This window comes from Zalophus californianus, chromosome 8 (genome assembly GCF_009762305.2).
Source record: "Zalophus californianus isolate mZalCal1 chromosome 8, mZalCal1.pri.v2, whole genome shotgun sequence".
Taxonomy (NCBI): domain Eukaryota; kingdom Metazoa; phylum Chordata; class Mammalia; order Carnivora; family Otariidae; genus Zalophus; species Zalophus californianus.
The window spans coordinates 95,189,201-95,214,119 of NC_045602.1; the positions used below are offsets into that span (position 1 = coordinate 95,189,201).

Sequence of the window (24,919 nt, forward strand, 5' to 3'; positions counted from 1 at the left end):
GAGGGAAGCTGGCTGAGAACGGTGGTCGGGCACCAGCTTTCTGCTCAGTGTTGCCATAAACTGTGAACCCATGCATGGTCAGGCGACCGCTCTCTGGATAGGGGCCCAGCAAGTGGCAGAACCACAGCGAAACCCCCCTCCTTCCCCAGGGTGGAGTAGCACAGTCCACACCACAGGAGTCCGTAAAGTTTGGAGACTCAAAATAGTCCCATGCCTGAGATAAAAACACTCAGTCACAAGCCAGGTGAACACAGAATTCTGAAGGAAACTGGGCAGACAAGAGGGATTAATTGCTCTTCTCTAAGGGCACACTGAAGAGGGGGAGATGTGAACTTTCAGCTCCAGGGCTAGAGAGCGGGGCAATGCCATATTCATCCTGCCTATTCATCCTGCCTATCTGTGCTGCTGAAAGCAGTCAGGGAGCAAAACAGCACCACCTAGTGCATTCTGGAGCCACTTACCTGCCTCTCTGCTCACTGGAGGTGCATTTACACTAGGGCAAGTCCACCTGAGAATCAGTGCAACAGGCCCCTTGCCCAGAAGACCAGCACAAACGACTCGCTCACACCAAGTTTACTGATCATAGAGGGCTGCAAAGCTTCAGCTCTTGGGGAAAACAGTATATAGCATTCTTTGTATTTTTATTCCTTAGACATTTAGTATTATTTTCTCAATTCTTTTTGATTCTTATTTAACTTTTCTATATACTTTATATATATTTTATTTTTTGTTTGCTTTCATTGTATTTTATTTTATCTTCAAATGCACACACACATTTATGTTTTTCTTTCTTTCTTATTTTGGGATCTAGTTTCTTTTAACAAGCAGACGAAAACACACCCAGGATCTAGTGTTTCTTTGTTGTTGTTAGCTTTTTTTCTTTTTTTGTTGTTGTTTTCTCTTTCTTTCTTCTTTTCTTTTCTGGACAAAATAACAAGATGGAGAAATCAACCCCAAAAGAAAGAATAGGAGGTAGTACTCACTGCCAGGGATTTACTCAAAATGGATATAAGTAAGATGTCTGAACTAGAATTTAAAACAACGATTATAAAGATACTAGCTGGGCTAGAAAGAAGCATAGAAGACACTAGAGAATCCCTAACTGTAGAAATAAAAGAACTAAAATATAGTCAGGCCAAAATTAAAAATGCTATTACCAAGATGCAGTCCCAAATGAAGGACACAAAAATGAGGATGAACAAATCAGAAGAGCAAATCAGTGATATAGAAGATAAAATGATGGAAAATAAGGAAGCTGAAAAGGAGAGAGAAAGAAACCTATTAGATCACAAAAATAGAACTGAGTGATTCCATAAAGCAAAATAATATCCGTATGATAGGAGTCCCAGAAGATGAGGAGCAGTAGAAAGGGAGAAAGGGGCAGGGGTTTATTTGAACAAATTATAGCTGAGAACTTCCCGAATCTGGGGAAAAAAAAACAGGCATTCAAGTTTAGGAGGCACAGAGAACCCACCTCAAAATCAACAAAAATAGATCAACACCTCAACGTATTATAGCAAAGCTTGCAAATTGCAAAGATAAAGAGAAAATCCTGAAAGCTGCTTGGGACAAGAGGCCATTAACCTACAAGGGTAGACACATAAGGCTGGCAGCAGACCTGTCCACAGAGACCTGGCAGGCCAGAAAGGACTGCATTGTATATTCAATGAGCTAAGTGGGAAAAATATGCAGCCAAGAACACTTTATCCAGCAAGGCTGTCATTCAGAATAGAAGGAGAGATCAAGAGATTCCAGGACAAGCAAAAACTAAAGGAATTTGTGAACACTAAACCAGCCCTGCAAGAAATATTAAAGGGGATACTTTGAGCAGAGAATGTCCCCAAAAGTAACAAAGATCAGAAACGAAGAGAGACAATCTACAAGAACAGTGACTTTACACGTAATACCATGGAACTAAATTCATATCTTTCAATAATTACTCTGAATGTAAGGGAACTAAATACTCCAATCCAAAGACACAGATTGGACAAAAAAAACAAGACCCATCTATATGCTGCTTATAAGAGAATCGTTTTAGACTGAAAGAAACCTCCAGATTGAAAGTGAGGGGGTGGAGAACCATTTCTCATTCTAATGGACATCAGAAGAAAACTGGAGTAGCCATCCTTATATCAGACAGACTAGATTTTAAACCAAAAACTATACTAAGAGATGAAGGACACTGTATCATAATAAAGGGGTCTATCCAACAAGAAGATCTAACAGTTGTAAATATTTATGCTCCTAATGTAGGAGCAGCCACATATATAAACCAATTAATAACAAAATTAAAGAAACTCATTGATAATAATACTTTAGGGAACTTTAACACCCCCCTCACAGCAATGGACAGATCATCTAAGCAGAAGATCAACAAGGAAACAAGGGCTTTGAATGACACACTGGATCAGATGGACTTAACAGATATATTCAGAGCATTTCATCCTAAAGCAGCAGAATACACATTCTTTTCTAGTGCACATGGAACATTCTCCAGGATGGATCACATACTGGGTTACAAATCAGCTCCAACCAGTACCAAAAGATTGAGATCATACCATGCATATTTTCAGACCACAATGTTATGAAACTTGAAGTCAACCACAAAAAGAAATTTGGACGGACCACAAATACACGGAGGTTAAAGAGCATCCTACTAAAGAATGAATGGGTCAAACAGGAAATTAAAGAAGAATTAAAAAAATATATGGAAGCAAATGAAAATGAAAACACGACAGTTCAAAACCTTTGGGATGCAGCAAAGGTGGTCCTAAGAGGGAAGTATATAGCAATACAGGCCTTCAAGAAGCAAGAAAAGTCTCAAATATACAACCTAATCTTACACTTAAAGGAGCTGGAAAAAGAACAGCAAATAAAGCAAAGGCCAGCAAAAAAAGGTAAATCATAAAGATTAGAGCAGAAATCAATAACATACAAAAACAAAATAAAACAAAACAACAGTAGAACAGATCAACGAAACTAGGAGCTGGTTCTTTGAAGAATTAATAAGATTGATAAACCCCGAGCCAGACTTACCAAAAGGAAAAGAAAAAGGACCCAAATAAATAAAATCATGAATGAAAGAGAAGAGATCACAACCAACACCGAAGAAATATGAACACTTCTAAGAGAATATTATGAGCAATTATATGCCAACAAATTAGGCAATCTGGAAGAAATGGATAAATTCCTAGAAACAAACTACCAAAACTGAAAGAGGAAGAAATGGAAAACCTGAACAGACCCACCACCAGCAAAGAAATTGAATCAGTAATCAAAAACCTCCCAACAAACAAGACTCCAGGGCCAGGTGGCTTCCCAGGGGAATTCTACCAAACATTTAAAGAAGAATTAATACCTGTTCTTCTCAAACTGTTAAAAAAAAATAGAAATGGAAGGAAAACTTCCAAATGCATTCTATGAGGCCAACATTACCTTAATCCCAAAACCAGACAAAGACCCCACCAAAAAGGAGAATTGCAGACCAATATGTCTGATGAATATGGATGCAAAAATTCTCACCAAGATACTAGCTAATAGGACCCAACAGTACATTAAAAGGATTATTCACCACGACTGAGTGGGATTTATTCCTGGGCTGCAGGGGTGGTTCAACATCCGCAAATCAATCAATGTGATGCTCTACATTAATAAAAGAAAGGATGAGAACCATATGATCCTCACAATAGATGCAGAAAAAGCATCTGACAAAACACAGCATCCTTTCTTGATAAAAAAAAAAAAAAACACTTTCGTAGGGATAGAGGGAACATACCTCAACATCATAAAAGCCATATACGAAAGACACAGAGTGAATATCATCCTCATTGGGGGAAAAACTGAGAGCTTTTCCCTTAAGGTCAGTAACATGACAAGGATGTCCACTCTCACCACTGTGCAACATAGTACTGGAAGTCCTAGTCTCAGCAATCACACAACAAAAAGAAATAAAAGGCATCCAAATTGGCAAAGAAGATGTCAAATTTTCACTCTTGCCAGATGACATGATACTCTATGGAGAAAACCCCCAAATTGCTAGAATTGATAAAGGAATTCAGCAAAGTTGCAGGATATAAAATCAATGCACAGAAGTCAGTTGCATTTCTATACACTAACAATGAGGCAGAAGAAAGAGAAATCAAGGAATTGATCCCATTTACAACTGCACCAAAAACCATAAGATACCTAGGAATAACCCTAACCAAAGAGGTAAAGGATCGGTACTCTGAAAACTATAGAACGCTTATGAAAGAAATTGAGGAAGACAGAAACATATGAAAAAACATGACTCAGTCCATTAAGCATCTGCCTCCAGCTCAGGTCATGATCTAAGAGTCCTGGTATTGAGCCCTGCATCGGTCTCCCTGCTCAGCGGGGAGTCTTCTTCTCCCTCTCCCTCTACCCCTCCCCCACAAGTTGTGCCTCCCCCACCTCTCTCTGTCTCAGGTAAATAAATAGAACCTTAAAAAAAAAAAAAAAGGAATGTAAAACATTCATGCTCATAGACTGGAAGAACAAATATTGTTAAAATGTCTATGCTACCCAAAGTAATCTACATATTCAATGCAATCCCTATCAAAATACCATCAGCAGTTTTCACAGAGCTGGAACAAACAATCCTAAAATTTGTATGGAACCACAAAAGACCCCGAATAGCCAAAGTAATGTTGAAAAAGAAAACCAAAGCTGGAGGCATCACAATTCTGGACTTGAAGCTGAATTACAAAGCTGTAATCATCAAGACAGTATGGTATTCACAATAACAGACACACAGAACAATGGAACAGAAGAGAGAACCCCAAGGTCCCCAGAAAGGGACCCTCAACTCTATGGTCAACTCATCTTCAACAAAGCAGAAAAAGAATATCCAATGGAAAAAAGACAGCCTCTTCAACAAATGGTGCTGGGAAAATTGGACAGCCACATGCAGAATGACACTGGACCACTTTCTCACACCATACACAAAAATACAGTCAAAATAGTTGAAAGACCTAAATGTGAGACAGGAATCCATCAAAATCCTAGAGGAGAACACAGACAGCAACTTCTTTGACCTTGGCCGCAGCAACTTCTTGCTAGACACATCTCCAGGGGCAAGGGAAACAAAAGCAAAAATGAACTATTGGGACTTCATCAGGATAAAAAACTCTTGCATAGCAAAGGAAACAGTCAACAAAACTAAAAGGCAACTTACGGAATAGGAGAAGATATTTGCAAATGTCTTATCAGATAAAGAGCTAGTATCCAAAATCTATAAAGAACTTATCAAACTCAACATTCAAAAAATAAAAAATCCAGTCAAGAAATGGACAGAAGAAGTGAACAGATATATCTCCAAAGAAGACATACAAATGGCCAACAGAACATGAAAAAATACTCAACATCACTCAGCATCAGGGAAAAACAAATCAAAAGCACAATGAGATACCACCTCACACCAGTTAGAAAGGCTAAAATTAACAACTCAGGAAACAACAGATGTTGGCAAGGATGCGAAGAAAGGGGAACCCTCTTACACTGTTGGTGGGGGAATGCAAACTGGTGCAGCTACTCTGGAAAACAGTATGGAGGTTCAAGAAGTTAAAAATAAGAGCTACCCTATGACCCAGCAATTGTACTACTAGGTATTTATCCAAAGGATACAAACATAGTGATCTGAAGGGGCACCTGCACCCCAATGTTTACAGCATCAATGTCCACAATAGCCAAACTATGGAAAGAGCCCAGATGTCCATCGACAGATGAATAAAGAAGATGTAGTGTGTGTGTGTGTGTGTGTGTGTGTGTGTGTGTGTGTGTGTGTGTGTGTGTGTGTGTGTCTAAAATGGAATATTACTCAGCCATCAAACAGAATGAAATCTTGCCATTCGCAATAACATGGATGTTAGTAGAAGGTATTACGCTGAGCAAAATAAGTCAGTCAGAGAAAGACAAATACCATATAATTTCACTCATATGGGGAATATAAGAAACAAAACATATGAACATAGGGGAAGGGAAGGAAAAATGAAATAAGATGAAAACAGAGAGGGAGGTAAACCATAAGAGACTCTTAACTTTAGGAAACAAACTGAGGGTTGCTGGAAGGAAGGCGTGTGGGGGGATGAGGTAGCTGAATGATAGGCATTAAGTGGGGCACGTGATGTGATGAGCGCTGGGAGTTATATGCAACTGACGAATCACTAAATTCTACCCCCAAAACTAACAATACATATATGTTAACTAAATTGAATTTAAATAATTTTTTAGAAAGATGAGAATTTGGTAATCCACTAGCAATAGGGCCTTACAAATAAAAGATGGGGGGGCAGGGGATATTCCCTTCCTGACCTTCCCCTTCATACTCCTACCTCCTTCCCACATCCCTTTTCCTATGTTACCAAGTAACTCAAAGAAATTACTGGTAAACCTTAGGGCATAGAAAGGAATGAGGCTTGAGAATGCCTGGTAAAGTCTTTAATAAACTATAAGCATCACAGAAATACTTGTTAGCATTAGCATTTCTATTCCAGAGGCACACTGTAAAACCAGATCCAGGCATTTCTCAACAGCCAGGGCAGGAGCATAGCCAGAGGCTTGGACAACATTTGGAGGATGGGATCCTGCATGCAGAGCCCCACACCCACCTAAACAATGGTGAGTCACCTGATACAAATAGTCCTTAAGACTGCTGACTTGTCTAACAAAGTTCCACTAACTGACAGGCTTAGAACAACAGAAATTACTTGCCTCCTAGTTCGGGAGGCCAGAAGTCTGAAAGCCAGGTGTCAGCCAGCAGCACCACGCTCCCTCTGAAGGAGCAGGGAAGAAACTGTTCCTTCCTTGCCTCTCCCAGCTTCTGGTAGCCTCAGGCATTCCTTGGCCTGCAGACCTGGGGCCTCTGGTCTCTGCCATCTCTGCCAGCATCCTTATAGGACCTCTCCCCTGTGTCTTCAGGTCACCTTCCCTCCCTGCAGAGTCACCTGCCCTTTTTATAAGCGCACCAGTCACCAGATGAGGGACCCCCTCATGACTTCATCTTGACTAAATCTGCATAGACCCCATTTCCAGATATGGGCACATTCTGTGTACTGGGGATTAGGACTCCCATAGATCTTTTCAGTGGGTTGGGGCGGGGGCACACAATGAGCCCACCACAGGGGATAGAGTAGAGACTGATCACATATCCGGGAATGGTGACCAACGCGGCCAATCAGAAGAGACATGCTCAGTAGTAAGTCGTTAACTGCATGGTCAAAGTGCCTGACAGGAATCGCCTCTCTCCTGCCCTGTTCCACCAGGGCAGGGAGCCCTCAGCACCCTCTCGGGAGTGGGTGAATGCCAAGCATGGTCGCTGATGGCTTAAAGAAGTGGGCAAGCAGAGTGGGTGGTTCTTGACCATTGATTTGGAGATGAGCTGTCCATTCTACCTCCGCGGCTGGTTTCAGTCATCCCCTGATGGCACTGTTGGGTGCCGGGGCCTCCTGAGAGGCGGGTGCTAGATGAGCTACAGCTTCGCCTCCTGCTGGTTTAGGGTGTGCTAGAGGCCAGATGACTCTGTTTGGGAAATGAGCAATAGAACCTCAAAGTTCCCAATAATACATTAAAAATAACATCATTGAGTGTGTAAAAATAAAATAGTAGAATGATTTTCTGTAGGCATTTTCAATTCCTTCATGTGCCACAAAGGCAGAAGACAAGGGGGAAATTATAGCTTTTCCTGAATAAATATTTCTCTCCCATCCTCTGTAGTCTCTGGCTCTTGATCTTTTCCCCACTTTTTCTCTACTTGTAAAAATATTGCTTTTATCACTTGCTGCTCCAAGAAAAATACAATGTGCCCAGTCCACATTCCTATCTGACTTCCTTTGGAAATCTAAGTTGGGGTTGGTTGAGTGCCTTGTGCTGCACTATGGCCCTGTCCTCTCAAGCAATCCCCAGGCTCCCTTTCCTGCTTCAGTGAACTGTGCTTGGTGGCTGGGGTCGGGAAGGGAGAAGTGACACTCGAATCGGGTTAGATGCACTATGTGAGCTGAGTTCAGTAACTTGAGCTTTGCCTTGACCAGTTCTCTGGGAGAAAAAGAGAGGGGAACCTGCAAAGGCCTCCAAATCTTGCCTGTGTATGAGAGTAGTTATTCCACAGACAGAACCCCAGGGTTAGAACAAAAGAAGCCCCAAGGTCATAGAGACTGGTGCTGGTCAGTGGAAAGCAAGGACATGACCATGAGTTTTAAATAAAACTAAACTGATGCCTTTAAATTATACGTACATAATATATTATGAATTATATAATATTATAGAATATATTTTACTATTTTATTTTTGCACACCCCATGACGTTATTTTTTTATTTTAATTCAATTAGCCAACATATAGTACACCATTAACTTTTGATGTAGTGTTCAGTGATTCATTAATTGCATATAACACCCAGTGCTCATCACATCACGTGCCCTCCTTAATGCCAATCCCCCAGTCATCCCATACCCCCCACCCCCCTCCCCTGTGTAACCCTCAGTTTGTTTCCCAGAGTCAAGAGTCTCTCATGGTTTGTCTCCCTCTCTGATTTCTTCCCATTCAATTTTCCCTCCCTTCCCCTATTGTCCTCTGCACTGTTCCTTATGTTCCACATATGAGTGAAACCATATGTCTTTCTCTGCTTGACTTATTTCACTTACCATAATACCCTCCAGTTCCATACATGTCGGTGTAAATGGTAGGTATTCATCTTTTCTGATGGCTGAGTAATATTCCATTGTATGTATGAACCACATCTTCTTTATCCATTCATCTGTTAAAGGGCATCTCGGCTCTTTCCACAGTTTGGCTATTGTGGACATTGCTGCTATAAACATTGGGGTGCAGGTGCCCCTTCAGATCCCTACATTTGTATCTTTGGGGTAAATACCCAGTAGTGCAATTGCTGGGTTGTAGGGTAGCTCTATTTTTAACTTCTTGAGGAACCTCCATACTGTTTTCCAGAGTGGCTGCACCAGCTTGCATTCCCATCAACAGTGGAGGGTTCCCCTTTCTCCACATCCCTGCCAACATCTGTCGTTTCCTGACTTGTTAATTTTAGCCATTCTGACTGGTGTGAGGTGGTATCTCATTGTGGTTTTGATTTGTATTTCCCTGATGACAAGTGATGTGGAGCATTTTTTCATGTGTCTGTTGGCCATTTGTATGTCTTCTTTGGAGATAAATCTGTTCATGTCTTCTGTCCATTTCGTGACTGGATTTTTTATTTTTTGGGTGTTGAGTTTGATAATTTCTTTATGGGTTTTGGATACTATCTCTTTATCTGATAAGACATTTGCAAATATCTTCTCCCACTCTATAGGTTGCCTTTTAGTTTTGTTGACTGTTTCCTTTGCTATGCAAGAGTTTTTTATCCTGATGAAGTCCCAATAGTTCATTTTTTCTTTTGTTTCCCTTGCCTTTAGGGATGTGTCTTGCAAGAAGTTGCTGCAGCTGAGGTCCATGGTGTCATTTTTAATAGTGACATGATCACAGTCACTGTATTATTAGGAACTTTGAGGTTCTATTGCTCATTTCCCAAACAGAGTCATCTGGCCTCTAGCACACCCTAAACCAGCAGGAGGTGAAGCTGTAGCTCATCTAGCACCCGCCTCTCAGGAGGCCCCGGCACCCAACAGTGCCATCAGGGGATGACTGAAACCAGCCGCGGAGGTAGAATGGACAGCTCATCTCCAAATCAATGGTCAAGAACCACCCACTCTGCTTGCCCACTTCTTTAAGCCATCAGCGACCATGCTTGGCATTCACCCACTCCCGAGAGGGTGCTGAGGGCTCCCTGCCCTGGTGGAACAGGGCAGGAGAGAGGCGATTCCTGTCAGGCACTTTGACCATGCAGTTAACGACTTACTACTGAGCATGTCTCTTCTGATCGGCCGCATTGGTCACCATTCCCGGATATGTGATCAGTCTCTACTTTATCCCCTGTGACGGGTTCATTGTGTGCCCCCGCCCCAACCCACTGAAAAGATCTATGGGAGTCCTAATCCCCAGTACACAGAATGTGCCCATATCTGGAAATGGGGTCTATGCAGATTTAGTCAAGATGAAGTCATGAGGGGGTCCCTCATCTGGTGACTGGTGCGCTTATAAAAAGGGCAGGTGACTCTGCAGGGAGGGAAGGTGACCTGAAGACACAGGGGAGAGGTCCTATGAGGATGCTGGCAGAGATGGCAGAGACCAGAGGCCCCAGGTCTGCAGGCCAAGGAATGCCTGAGGCTACCAGAAGCTGGGAGAGGCAAGGAAGGAACAGTTTCTTCCCTGCTCCTTCAGAGGGAGCGTGGTGCTGCTGGCTGACACCTGGCTTTCAGACTTCTGGCCTCCAGAACTAGGAGGCAAGTAATTTCTGTTGTTCTAAGCCTGTCAGTTAGTGGAGCTTTGTTGGGGCAGCCTTAGGAAACTAATACAGCTTCCTCTTTCTACGTGGAGGTATCTATAAAGATATTTCAGGGTAGTTGCTAAGAGCTTAGGTCCTGGTGTCTGACAGACCTGTTTTGAATTGTGGTTCTTCTATTTTGTGGTTTGTGATCACAGACAAGTTACCTAACCTCTCTGCCGCAGTTTCTACAATATGAAAAAAGAGGGAAATTAAAACTATTTCATGGATACCAAGAGGATGATAGATGAGGTGATCACCTCACAGGCTGGTTAAGATTCTGAAATGAGGTCAGCATGTGTGAGCTGGGCACAGGGTCGGCCATGTGGTGGCCACTCCGTACCTTCAGCTGATAGAATTATTAATGGGGACCTTGGAGCTCCTGTCAGTGGAAGCTTACGTCTTGTGCTCTGCAGGGCTCCAGGACTGGCTTTGGGATGTGTGACCCATGTTCAGAAGGGCTCCATTCTTAGTTTAATGCTCTGCTGATACCACCAAGGAATTTTTCATAATTTTTAGACAAGGGGCTCCCATTTTCATTTGCATTGAGCCCACAAGTTACGTAGCTGGTCCTGCTTAGCTCCACCAGTCAGGCACATGGGTTGAAACCCGGTTTATAACCAGCATTTGCAGGAGCAATTTCTCCTCAGAAGTTAAGCGACTCTCAGGAGTCTGGCCCCTTTGCTAGCTTCAGTGCATTACTGTCCCCCAGTGCCATCCTTAGAGGTGGGTTACATTTAAATTTCCAAATTTTTTATCTCAAACTTAATTGGAATACGACCTGTACTTTTAAAAAAATCTCCCTTGCAGAAATGTTTCTTGGTGTTTGGGGAAAAGGATAAAGAAGGACTTTTGTAGCCCATCTCCCTCCTGATTCTTCTGTGTGTCCCACGAGGCCTTGCGCTGTGGAACTGAGCATGAAATATGTCCTGCTAGAACTGGTGAAGGCTTCCTCAGAACAAGGCACACTCTTCTTTTTAGCCCAAAGGGATATTTTGGCCTCTTTAGCCACGCTGACCAAGGCTTCAGGCACCTTTCTGCCTTCAATGTGGCATTCATCACATATTTATTAACAAGTATTTCTATGCCGGTGCTATTCTAGGTGCTGAGGAGGCAACATGGAACAAAACAGCCAAAACCTTGACTTTCCTAATCTATATCATGTGAAAATAAATGCTTGATGAAAAATAAGGCAGGGCATAGGGATGGAGTGGGTCAGGAGGGTGGGACGAGGGTTTGCTATTTTATATGGGGTGTTCAGGGCCACCTTCTCTCGGGACGTTCGGGGGAGACCAGAAGGAAGTGAAAGGCGGGTCAGTGGGTATGTGGAAGGGGCACATCCCAAGCCAAGGAAGAGCCAATGTGGAGGCACAGAGGGGCGCAGGCCTCTACACTTGGGCAAGGAGGCTGGTGTGGCTGGACCGGTGAGCAGCAGACAGGCATGGTAAAGAGAGCCCAAGGTAAGCGGACAGGAATGGTAAGGAGTGGACAGGGGCCTGGCAGGTGGCAGAGAACCTTGTGGATTTTACTCTGAATGAGATGGAAACTGGAGGGATATGAAAGGCTCTGACTTATGTTTTTAAAAGATGGCTGTGAACATGTTCACAAAAACATGGCTGGGAGGCAAGAACAAAGCAAGATCAGTGAGGTGGATACTGAAAGATTCCAGGTGGGAGATGATGCGGGCTTTGAGGTGGCAGCAGTGGGATGGTGAGAAGAAGTCAGAAAGGGATCTATTTTGAAGGCAGAGCTGACAACACTGCTGATGGACTGCATGTGCGGTATCGGTGGGGGGTTAGGGAGCCCAAGGTGCTGAGCCTGAAAACCTGGAATAGAGTCATTTGCTGAGATGGGGAAATGATGACGAGCAGGACATGGAGCTTGTTTGGGACACGTTTGGTCTGTGATTCCCATGAGACCACTACATGGACATACCATGAAAACCACTGGATATGCTGCAGAGGCTGTGTTCAGGAGAGGGACCTGATCTGGAGACCATCCACACACACAAGGTATTTAAAGCAGCAGGGCTGGAGGACTTCACCTAGCACAGGTATCAGTGGGAAGGAGAAGAGACCCAGGGACCAAGCCCCAAGGCACTCTGATGTTTAGGGATCGAGGAAATGAGAAGAAGCTAGCAAAGGAGGCTGAGAAGCCCCCAGTGAAGTAGGAAAAGCAAGAGAAAGTGCGGTCTTCACAGCTAAGTATTTGTAAGAAGGAAGGACAGGTACTGTGTCAGATGCTGCTGGAAAATTGAAGGAGATGGGGACCAAACACTGACCACCAGATTTGCCAACATGGAGGTCATGGGGACCTTGACAAGATCAGTACAGCAGGCAACATCTTCATGGGACTGAATGTAGGAAAGAATGGAAGGCTCTGTTGTAAAGCCAAGTTGAGAAGGCAGGAGCTGGTAGTGGATGTGGGGTCAAGGTAGGTTCTCTAAAGATGGGCAATACTGCCGGATGATTGTACTTGGATGGAAATGACCCAAGGGGGGTGGGGGGGAGACTTGATGATCTAGGACAGACAGGGGACAACTGCTGGAATAATGTCCTTGAGTATGCAAGCAAAGTTGGAATCTGCCATAACAGCCAAGGGGTGGACCCCCTAGAGGAGTACGAATGTTTTATGCTTTGGGGCAGACGTGGGGCAGCACATGTGGACACAGGTGCAGGTCTGGTGGTAGTTTTAAGTGGGGAGTGATGGAAGTTCTTTGGATTCATTCTAGTTTCTCGGTGAAATAAGAAGTAAGGTCATCAACGGAGAGTGAGGAGGGTTTGGGAAGTCTGAGAAGGGAGGAATCCAAGTGAAATAATAATCGAAGGCATTTTTTTTTGAAAGCCTATTAGTGGGTTGTGAAATCAATTTAGAAGGTTGCCATTGGAACATTTTAAGTAAATGAAACCGACAGGATCAGAGGGAAAGGGAAATTAGTGTTAGTTCCCCAAACTTTGTATCACTCCTATATATATATATATATATATATATATATATATATATATATATGGATGTGATTAAAAAAAAAGTTTGTCAAAGACTGATCTGAGCAGGAGAGTGGATGGGTTAAGAAAAATGGAGCGTCCACATCCACGTCCACCTGCCTGGTGCAGGCACCGACTAAGGAAGGTGTATCTCCGCCAAGGTTAGGTTCAGGCAGGGGAGTCTCCTGAGAGAGCGGGGAAGACAAAGAAGGTATATGCAAAGGAAGGGTTCTAATCCCAGACCACGGAATCCACACTGGGAAGGAGGCAGATGCAGATATGATGCAGATTAGGGACAGTGACCAGGTTGCAGGGTAAATGGATTGTAGAGCCTGTTTGTGGCTGAGCCAAAGCAACTCTGCAAGAGAAACAAGATTTCTTAATTCCTCCTCAAGACTAAGGGCAAGGCAAGCTGTGTTCCCTCACCAACGTTCATTTGCAGAGATTTTCTGTTGAATGGCTTATCAGAAAATGTTTTATCGGTCAGAAGGCACTCTCCTTGCTTCTGTGTTAGGCTTGTCTTATGGTGTATAAAAATGTTTGAAGTCAAATGGTATCGTATTTTGGTCAGTCTTCCCAGCATTCACCAAAAGAAAATTTCCCTCAAAGGCAGTTTTGTTACATAAGTAATACTAAATCATACTGTTGTAAGGTACCTTCGGTTCAATCAGCCTTCAACAACTATTTTGCTATGTTTATCGATTTTTAACACTCTGTAAAATGATGTTTATTTTATAAAAGCGTCATAATCCTTGAGAACTATGAAGTCTTGGTTCTTATACCAGGCTCTTTTCCTCTCTGGAACGATTCAGTACAGCTTTCCCCGAAGCCTTTAAGCCTTTCACACCTTCGTTATATGCCGTCTTTCATGGGATGTGTAAAGAATTCCTCCATATTAAAGACCAGCTAAGACTCACAAGTTTACATGGATTCATGGTAAAATAGTAGCTAAAATGTTGCACTTCTGTGCTATTCGTTTTCTTTCATCCTTACAGCTGATCACTTTTTCCTCTTGCAATTACGATTTTAACGGTTTCTTGATTCTTTTTTTTAAGATTTTATTTATTTATTTTGAGAGTGAGAGAGAGAGAGCTCGAGCAGAGGGGAGGGACAGAGGAAGAGGGAGCAGACTCCCCGATGATCAGGGAGCCCGATGCAGGACTCAATCCCAGGATCCTGGGATCATGACCTGAGCCAAAGGGAGACACTTAACCAACTGGGCCACCCAGGCGCCCTGGTTTCTTGATTCTTACACTAAATGAAAAATACCTTAGAAAAAACTAAAAGAGATTGATTTCTACCTTATATCAATTGTCCAAATTACACCTTATCATGATGTATCTCTTGAGATCCTGAACCATGATGCTTAAAATCTCATCAGATTCCACAGGGTCCTGCCATGTTATTCTGACTGCTCTGTCTCAACCATTATTCCAGGTGCTGCATGCTCAGAAGAGCAGATGCATGGAGTTCCCCTACTGGTGGGACATCACTGGGGAGGATCTGCATGTTAGACTGCAACTCCCTGGTAACAGTGTGCTTCTTCTCTGAGGCTGGCTGTGATTGGCTAGTTTGAAACAAATCACATACCCCATTGTCTTATGCCTGGCACCCACCAGAAGTGGGAGGAGAGGATGATGGTGGCCATGGGGCAGAAAGGATGGAGGCAAGAGGTGCATATGCTCTCTGATGCTTACATGTATTTATGGAGCAAGAATTTGACAAACGACTGGCCTGGACAGTGAGGGTGTCGGTTGCCATTTCCTGACATGATTAAGAAATTCTCCTTCAGATCTAAATGTTCTCTGGTTTCCTAGACTTTTGGTTCTCGATGTCCTCCATCCTACATCTCCCCAGTCTTCAAGGAACCAGGAGCCAATGATTGTAGATACAATGAGCTAACTATGTCCAAGAAGGACATTTACATATTTATAGGCATCCTGTGATTACACTGAATATTTCTAATACAATCTGAGGACATAAACGTCTGCAGTAAAACTGTGGGAAATAAACACAGCTGGGAAGCATCGAAGATGGTTTCTGGCGGGCCAGTGTGCCCACTCATGGGCCATGGAGGCAAAAGCCTCATGGCAGAGGGTTAGTAAGGAACTCTTGCTCTTCATACCATCACAAGAAATGAAGGGGGGCTAATTCTTCCCAAATGTCTGCCCTCCCCTGGCTGGGAGGTTGAGAACAAGTATCCCAGATAGGGACAGATGGTGTCAGTGGTCTGCCCATGTGCCCTCAGACCCCTCTACCATTTTCCTTCCCTAGGCTAGCACCCATTTCTGTGGGAGGATGGCTTCAGGCTGATGGGACCTGCTCTGCCTCCATGCAGAGAGAGCTGAAGTGCAAGGGGCAGCCCTTGGCCAAAGACTGACAGATACAGGGGTAGAACTACTCCAGGCAGCTGGCCTCTGATCTAGCCACTCTGGTGGGCCCTACATAGTCTCCAGAACTTTCCTGTGAAGACCTCCCCTTATTTCCCATGAGACAAAGAAAGCTGAGATTCTCCTTAAATCAAAAATAGGGCACAATTCCCCGCAGAGCCTGAGCATGGCTTTGTGACAAGACTGTGCGGATGATAGGTTTCCCTCCCAGACTCTCCCCATCTCTCCAGTCTGATTCTTTAGGACATGAGACTGTCCTAAACTGCCCTCCACAGGTCCCACACACCCTCTCACCTCCCTCCCTGGGCTGAAGCCGTGAGAGGATCAAGAACACACCTTCCCTCTCTCCACACTCCCCAGAGCCCAAGCAGGAACCTCACATTCTAAGTGGAGCCATAATGATCAGGAGAGTTCTTTCTCCAAACGCACCTCCCTCCTCCTGATTCTCATTCTTTGCACATGACACGCTTCTACCTGAAACCCACTGGTTACTAGTCATCACCAAATAGCCAATCTGTCAGAGCTAATCCCTTCCACTGTGAATCCTTTTCTGACACCCACAACAGGATAAAGAGCCCCTTCTGTATGCCACCGCAGCACGCTTGAATAGAAAGAGGTCACTGTGCCCTGTCCTGGCCCCCGCTCTTTGATATGACTCCAACCCTGGTAGGAAATTCAGTGAAAATGCAGTTTAAGAAAAAGGGATCGACCAAACCAACATTACAATATAGGTTACCTGCATCATTTACAATTCCTTATGGCCCAAGGTCACCCTGTACACTGTTTAGGGAAAGACATTAGTCGAAAATATTAGGCATAAGGGGTATGAAATGTGCCCAGAGAAAGACTGTGTGTAATACCAAGTATGTGTTAAGTCTCTGTCGGGACAGGAATCCCAGAATACAGAGAGAGTGGGTGGGGGGCCCCAAGGACAGATGGCCAGGGGAGGGCTCCCGCCCTGGGGGAGGGACAAAGAGCTGTCAGGTCTGACTGCAACTTCATATATCAGACCTATTTCTAGTGAGGGGTGAGAAGCTTTGAGGAAAGCACCTTCATCAACCTTGTGGGGCCCTTCCTGTCTGCTCATCTCATTGGTTCCTCCCTCCCTCCCTTTCTTCCTCCCTCCTTCTGCTTCTTTGCTCAGAAGCCACAAAACAGGAGTGGAATCTCCTTCCTTCAGGGCCCGCGGATCCAGAGGAGCCTCTGAAATACAACCCCCACCACCCTTGTGTTTGTTTAATAAAGACTTGATAAAAAAAGAAAACACCTTCTTTAAAAAGACAGAGCATCTGTCTTTGTTCTCATTCAGACTCCTAAACTGCCAGGGGAAAAACAATCACAAAGGAAAATAACAAAGCACTTTAATTAGCAGTTTTCAGGGTCAAATTTAGCACAAGTCTGTCTCCTGAGTCAGGCACTGACTACACTGTCCCTTCCTTACTAGCATCACTAAGCATCCCCTGCTAGGCGGGAGGGCCCATGAGGCAGGAATTATAGAGGGACACCCGCACTGGTCAGATCTCAGATCCCAAGGGAATGTCCCGGAAGTCAGCCAGGACCCCACACCTGCCAACAGCACCGAAACCAGAAGCCAGCGTGGCCTGAATATACACACTCAATGCCTACAGGTTGCGTTCAGTTGGCCATTTACTAGAAGAGTAGCAAAAATGATCAAGTCTTCCCAAATCAGTGTCCAGGTTTAGTATAATTCCAGACAAACCCCATGAAATACAGTTTGCCTGATAGAATTAATGGTGGACATTGCCAAGAGAATTTGGAAAAAAGAGAAAGAAAGATAGATAAAGTTGTGGTAGGTGCAGAAGGGCTTGCCTGCCAAACAGCACAGATTACAGAGCCGAGGAGAGGTGAATCTAGTCACCAAATGATGCTCAGTAAACTACCTGGGGGAAAAAGAGTTCAGTTGATTCTTACTTCATAAACCACATGCCAAAGGATTATAGAAATCTGTAAAATGGACACCATTGAAGTTAGAAGGAAATATAAACAGTGAGTTGTTTGAGGATGCAGAAAGGATTTCTGGGCACGAGAGCCATTAAAGGAACCCAAAGGAAAAGTCCAAGCCTTTGACTCTACAAAATGCTGAAGCTTTCTGTAGGACAAAAAGTCATGAACACTCCGTACTTAGACAAGAAAAATCCGGATAGTGGGATGAGGGGTGTTGTTTAGATGCCACATCACCCTCGCACCACATGTTGAACTGGCAAAACCTAGGCTGGTCTTCCAAGACACAGCAGCTGGTTTCGCCCCGCGGGGAGGTGTGACATCTTGGCTCATTTCCAGGGACTCAAAAGTTCATGGGCAATCCCACCCATGAAGGTGCCTTTTGCTTACCACACAGGAGAAATACCTGCCTCCATTCATTTTTAAGTATTCTTGTAATCAAACTGGAGTTAAATGCAAGGGGGAAAAAAAACCTCTGGTGATTTCATCAATTAAAAAAAAATGTCTTAGATGAATGGATAAAGAAGATGTGGTATATATACACAATGGAATATTATGCAGCCATCAAAAGGAATGAGATCTTGCCATTTGCAACGACATGGATGGAACTGGAGGGTGTTATGCTGAGTGAAATAAGTCAATCAGAGAAAGACATGTATCATATGACCTCACCGATATGAGGAATTCTTAATCTCAGGAAACAAACTGAAGGTTGCTGGAGTGGTGGGGGGTGGGAGGGATGGGGTGGCTGGGTGATAGACATTGGGGAGGGTATGTGCTATGGTGAGCGCTGTGAATTGTGCAAGACTGTTGAATCACAGATATGTACCTCTGAAACAAATAATGCAATATATGTTAAGAAAAAAAAAAAGTAGAAGATAGCAGGAGGGGAAGAATGAAGGGGAGTAAATCGGAGGGGGAGACGAACCATGAGAGACGATGGACACTGAAAAACAAACTGAGGGTTCTAGAGGGGAGGGGGTGGGGGGATGGGTTAGCCTGGTGATGGGTATTAAAGAGGGCACATTCTGCGTGGAGCACTGGGTGTTATGCACAAACAATGAATCATGGAACACTACATCAAAAACTAATGATGTAATGTATGGTGATTAACATAACAATAAAAAATTTTTTAAAAATGTCTTATAAAGCAAATAAAGTTCATTTCGCCTCCTATTTAAACTAAGTGGATTTTGGTACTTTGTATTTCTGACCTAGAACACGATATCGTATATGTGAAAACCAAAGTGTCCATTTATGTCATTTATTGTGTTAACCTACTCAATTAAAATAGTTAATTCATTAAAAATGGTAAAATACAAATGTTTCCACCAAGTTTTATTTATGAAATACTCAACTTTTGAGAATTTCAGGAGAGTGAGGGCTTATAGGTTAATATCTCCGTTTACTATCATTTGACCACATGTCATGATCAAATAAAAATGAGAAATAAGCTCACAGCAGTAATTAAAATACCTCCTGAATTTATTTCTCATTTGGACACTAATGAAGCTCAGCAACATCATCTGAAACACTCTTATAGATGGTTTTAAAATACAAATCAGTGTAGCTTTATAACCTTTCCTACAACTTTTGGGAGAATTTAAAGTTACTCAAAGGGGGGGTCCTTGCCACCAAAGATTCTTGATCAGAGTAAGACATGTCCCACAGGATGGAGTATCTATAGCCTCATCCACACAACCCCCTTGCCATATCCAACTTTATTTTCTGAGGGTCTTCTACAAAATGACTCTGTTTAGGCTTTTGCCAAACCATTAACAAGTTCAAAAACTGTTTCTACCACAAAAAGCAATGTCATTTAATCAGGCATTCATTCAAAATAATAATGCTTTTGAGTTGGTTTGCTAGCAGCTGCATTAACTTGTGTGGTTCTATTCACACTCTCAGCTGACACTCCACACTTCTCAGGGATGATATTAAAAATACTTAACGACATGGGATAGACTGGGCCCCGATCAATCACAACAGATGCTGGCCACAAACTCGCAGGTTGAAAACTCTGGATTGTCCGGCTCACTGGTGCAGGTTCTTCCTCTTCATCCCCATCCCTGACTTCACAAACTCTATCCCTGCTCCTGGATGTGGGCTTCCCGGTTCTGCTTCGACCCCTTTCTGCTGGGCCTGTGGTCCCTCTGTGGGTAAATTCATCAGCTCCCATGTTTCAGTCCCCACCATGCCCCAATGACGCTGTTTCTCCAGCTGCTTATTGAAAATTTCTATCTGGGTAACATACAGGACTTTTGTAGGGGCCAAGGCAGGCCACTCCAAGATGGGCCACCAGGCGTGAAGATCATTTTTGACGTCAAAGCAATCAAAACCCGGCCGATTTGGGAAAACTGCCTGCAGGTACCAGAGATGCCTCTGTACCTAAGAAACTTACATGCATAACCGGGCAACCTCCCATCCCTCTCCTTAGCCTCATGTTGCCTAACCGTCTTGGGAATCTCATGTCTGTGTGGATTCCCTGTACATATGTAATTAAATTTTATTTTCTCCTGTTAATCTGGTTCACAAGAACCCCATCTATTTGATTCTTAGTCCTGCTAGAGGGATCTTGAAGGGCAGAGTAAATTCCTCCTCAACACTTTTAAACTCACAATATTAAAAAAAAAAAAAAATCACACTCAATATTTCCCTCCCACTTTTTCCTTGGCCCCAAATGCAGGAGGGCATGCACACACACACACGCACACACATGCACACACACACACACACCCCTGATAGGTCCATTTTTCTCAAAACACATCTGTCCCTGACTTCTGTGATACCACCCTAATCAATACAGATCAATACAGGTCCCAGAGACTACTTCCTTTCCATGCTTTGGAAACATCTATGAAACAAATCCTGAGATAAGTTCAATCAGCACTGGAGACCCTTGAAGATCTGCTTGCAGCCGCGCCCCTTCTGATGATGGTGTCACCTTTCCCGAGGCTCCTCAGCGAGCCCTGCTAGCCCGCCACTCTCCCCTGAAACCCTGAAGTATGAACTCTGGCTTCCCCTGTTCACCTCCTCCCTTCAGTGCAAACAAGGCTGAACATCCAGGGTTACCCCTCGTGAAAAGTGTGGAATTGCTGGTTGCTGGCAAACTCTTTCTTAAAAACACCAGATTCCAAACAATGGGTGCTTACAAGCTGGTGGCTCCCATCAGCAGCTACCTTTTCATGAGTAAATGTAGACATCCTACAGAAGCCAAACTGCCAGGTCCCAGGGAGAGAGGACAACTGAAAACCCTGGGTGTACCTTCCCACTCCGGGGAGGTGATCAAGCAAGATGTGTCTCGGCTCCAGATCCCTATGCTGCCATTCCACATACAAGCCACGTTGGAGGCACGCTCGCTCAGGAAAAGCTGGTTGACATCTGCCGGCTTCTAAGCAGCATGAAGACACGCTCCCCAGAGCCTGTTTGCATTGTTTACTTGACTCCTTCGGCTCCCTCAGATCTGACCAAACCCTGGAGAACGGACTCCTGTTAATCAGGCGCACAGGAGCTGCAAACTAATACCTCACAAGGGGTGGGGGTGGGGGGTATGATTACCACGCCTTTTTAATGTCCAGATTATAGATGTTTTGCTATCCGAAGCACCAACGCTCCTTGAAAAAACTGCCTAGATGTCAGAAGGCGAACTAAAAAAGCATTTGGGGTCAACTAAACATTTCCCAAAGTGGATTCCTTGGGACACTGGATCCTAAAGATGCTTCATGAGAAAGTGTTCTGTGGCCAAATGAAATTGGTAAACGGTCCATATTATGGCGTCATCCTAAAGAGTCCCAGTGCATACTATAATAAAGGCACTAAAAAGTCCTGCAGAGGAAACCCTGCTTAACGTTAGCACTTTTCTAATGTGTTCTAGCCTTCTATCACTGTAACTCTTTAGGAATTTTTTTTTTTTAAGAGAAAGAGTGAGAGCACACGAGCAGGGAGGGGCAGAGGGAGAGGGAGAGAGAGAGAATCTTAAGCAGGCTCCACGCCCAGTGCAGAGCCCCACTAGGGGCTTGATCTCAAGACCCTGAGATCATGACCTGAGCTGAAATCCAAAGTCATACACTTAACCGACTGAGCCACCCAGGTGCCTGTCTATCATCTATCTATCTATCTATCTATCTATCTATCTATCTATCTATCTATCTTTCGTAATTCTTTAGTAAAGTTTTACCCTAAACACAACTTGATTAAATTCTGCTCTCGACAGACACTGCCTGGGGTGTACCTCTGAGCACAACCACGTCTAGCAAATCAGTGGTGGTTCAGCGAGATACCCTACTGGGCCTGGAGCCCTGGTCCCAGCTTTGGTGCTTTGACCTCTCTAGGCCTCTGTCTTCTCACCTAACAAATGGAATTAATAGTACTAGGGTGAAAAACAACTGAGGTGTTATCTGTAAAAGCATTTCGCAATGTGCTACAAAAATATGATCAATCTGCTAAGGATGGACTTCCTGCTGTGCATTTACCAAGGGATACTTTTGTTCATTATTTTCAACACCCACTCCTTGGTGTTGGAGGCAGGGAGGAGGAGCTAGGATCTGGCTTTTGACCTTGTTGACAGTGGGCAAGTGGGGTCCCCTGCATACCACTCCTAAGTGCTACACAAGGAATAGTGGTGGCACTGAGGGGGTGTCTTATCAGGGAAAGGAGGAAGGACTTCAGGAAACCTTTCCAGCGGAAACCATTAGAATCTTGAAGGATCATTCCAAGGGCTGGATGTACACGGGGAGTGGGACATAATACCCAGATGACATAACGTGGGGAGTATGTGACGAATGGGCCCCCTTAAGGCTGACCTCTCAGGGCTGCATGCCCTCACACAGAAGAGAAATAAGCTATCTGTCTCCTCTAAGCAGAGGAAGAGGATCCAGCCCAGTAAAGAGGTTGATTCTGGAGAACTGAACTCCTCTTTGAAGTGGGTAGTGGCCCTTGACTTTGGAGAAGGGGAGGAGAGGCCTTATGTGGGGATAGAAGCGCTGCTGGGAAGCTCTCTCTAGCAAACAAGCACATACCAGAGCCCTAGAGGGAGTCAAGCTCCTCCCTGCTGCCCCTGCGGAGGGGTTCAAGTGTGGGTTATTTTAGGTCTCCTTCTCTACTTAGCTAACCTGTCTGCAGAATGCCACCAGACAAAGGAGGTCCTGGTAGCAGGTTGCTCTACTCTCATGTCCTCAGCCTCCAACTGCTGAGAGCAGTCCCTAAACCCCGCAATTCCTGTCAACCACCAGCTGCCTTCTCCAGTCCCAAATGCAAGGGCCCCTTACTGTTCCAGGCCCCACCCAATCCCTGATCCCTGATGCCCTCTATGGAGCTACTCCAGTACCCCAACACAGGGAATTCAAGGGTGTTCTAGAAACATACTGGAACCTGAGGCCAAAAGGAAAATGCATACATGTCTGCACACCTATCAAAATATTATCCCATACTTGAACTATGTAAAAAGTTAATAAAAAAACTGTACAGCCAAAAAAAAAAAAAAAAAAAAGATTATATATAAAACCAGCATTGCCTAATCTGCTGCAGGCCACTGTCAACCCTCATTAACCCCCTGGTGGGGACCAGACAAACAGGGTGATTGGAAACCACTGTCCCCATTGCACAATAATGCAGGGGCATAACAAAACCTGTCTTTATTTAAAATTTGGTATTTTGTTCATGTGGATTTTTTACATTAAATTTTTTAAAATACTGCCTTAAAATACCATGTTAATTGCTGAGTACAGCCAAGTGTTTATTTTTGCTCAATGTTGACAAAGTCCTGTTGCTGGAAGAGTGCTCTGAGGTTTCCTTATTGATGACAGCACGTTCCTAAGAAACCCCAATGTTCCGGAAACCATCAGGCCTGCAAGAAAGTACGATTCCACTATATGCCCGGTTTGTGTGCAGCCTCCTCTGCTGAATTAGGAAAACCCAAGGGTTCGAGATCTCTGTGAAGAAAGGGCCCAAGGGGCCAGGTCTTGCCCTGTATTTCTTGGCAACAAATCATAGGCTTTAAAGCAGAATTCTGCAAACTCTGCTGTCCCCCGACCGTGGAGGGGGCCCAGTGACGGGTGGGTGGACGCCTTGCTGGTGGAAGCCGAGGCCAAGGGTGGAGGCCGAGCCCAGAAGGGGGCGGGGAGGCCTGAGGATGGGAAAGTGGCCCCGTCCCTTCCCGGCAGGAACCCCGGGCTCCTCCTCCTCCTGCTGTGCAGCCATCAATCCCCGCGACAGCCCAGCGCCCCCAGGTCGGACTCACGGACCCTGCTAGGGCGAGGGGGGGTGGGTAGGAGGAAGCCTCGGACCCGGGCGTCAGCCCGGTGCACTGACTGGGCTCACGGACCCGGGCGGAGCTGGGCACCCGGGCTATGCGACCCTCGGCCCGGCCCGCGCTCCCAGGCACGAGGCGCACTTGACACCCCATAGTCGGCCCCCGCAGGTAGAACTCGACAAAGGTCCCTCCCCCTCCTCCTGCATGCACGCACACACCCGGCACCTGGAGCCACCGGGCCCGCACCCTCCGGCTGCCCCTCACTCCACCCCCGCAGAGGTCGGCTGAGGATACTCCATGACCCGGCCGTGACCAGCGATCGCCCCGCGGTCGCCCCAGGGTACCCTGGTCCTGTCCAGGCGTCCCACTCCCCGGCGCCTACCCCCACCCGTTCCCACAGCCCCCCGAAGACACTCGCTCGCTCTCTCCCTCCAGGTCCCCTCCGAAGGGGAAGACAGTACGAGCAGCAGCACCCCGCGCCTCGAACCCCGCGCAGCCCCCGCCGGCGCCCTGCAGCCTCCCCGGGTGCGGGGTGCCGACACCAGGGGTGGGGTCTCCGCGGCCGCCGCCCCTTACCTCGCGCAGGCCCTCCCCGCAGATCTTGGAGGCGGGGGAGAGCGGTGGCCCCGCGAACTAGCGCGGGGCTGGGTTTCCCCGCCCGGGCGGAGCAGGAGGAGGAGGAAGAGGAGCTGGGGAGGGGAGGGGAGGGGGAGGGGAGGGACGGGCTTTGTGTCTGCCTCCGGCCCTCCCTCGGCTCCGGCGCTGGCCATCCCCCTCCCCCAGCCACCCTCCGACGCCCGGGGAGGGGAGGGGACGGGGCGGGGGTGAGGCGAGGGGGCGAGGAAGGCGCCTGCGCGACCCGGGGTCCCTGCCCTCTTGCGCTCCCCCCTCCGCCCCTCGGGATGTGCAGCCGAGGCGCCTGCGGGTGACCGGGAACCCTGGC

At 45.4% G+C, this 24,919-nt stretch overlaps 1 protein-coding gene across 2 annotated transcripts in view; it reads right to left on the minus strand.

Annotated features, from left to right (window-relative positions):
• Nucleotides 1-24,684, minus strand: part of RIN2 (Ras and Rab interactor 2) — a 239,755-nt gene extending 215,071 nt beyond the window's left edge. Inside the window, exon 1 of one of the 2 annotated variants that reach the window (XM_027621517.1) lies at nucleotides 24,553-24,684. The gene's annotated coding sequence lies outside the window, so the exon portion shown is untranslated. The remainder of the gene's footprint in view (nucleotides 1-24,552) is intronic. The other variant, XM_027621520.1, reaches the window with a different exon arrangement.
• Between the last annotated feature and the right edge of the window lie 235 nt (nucleotides 24,685-24,919).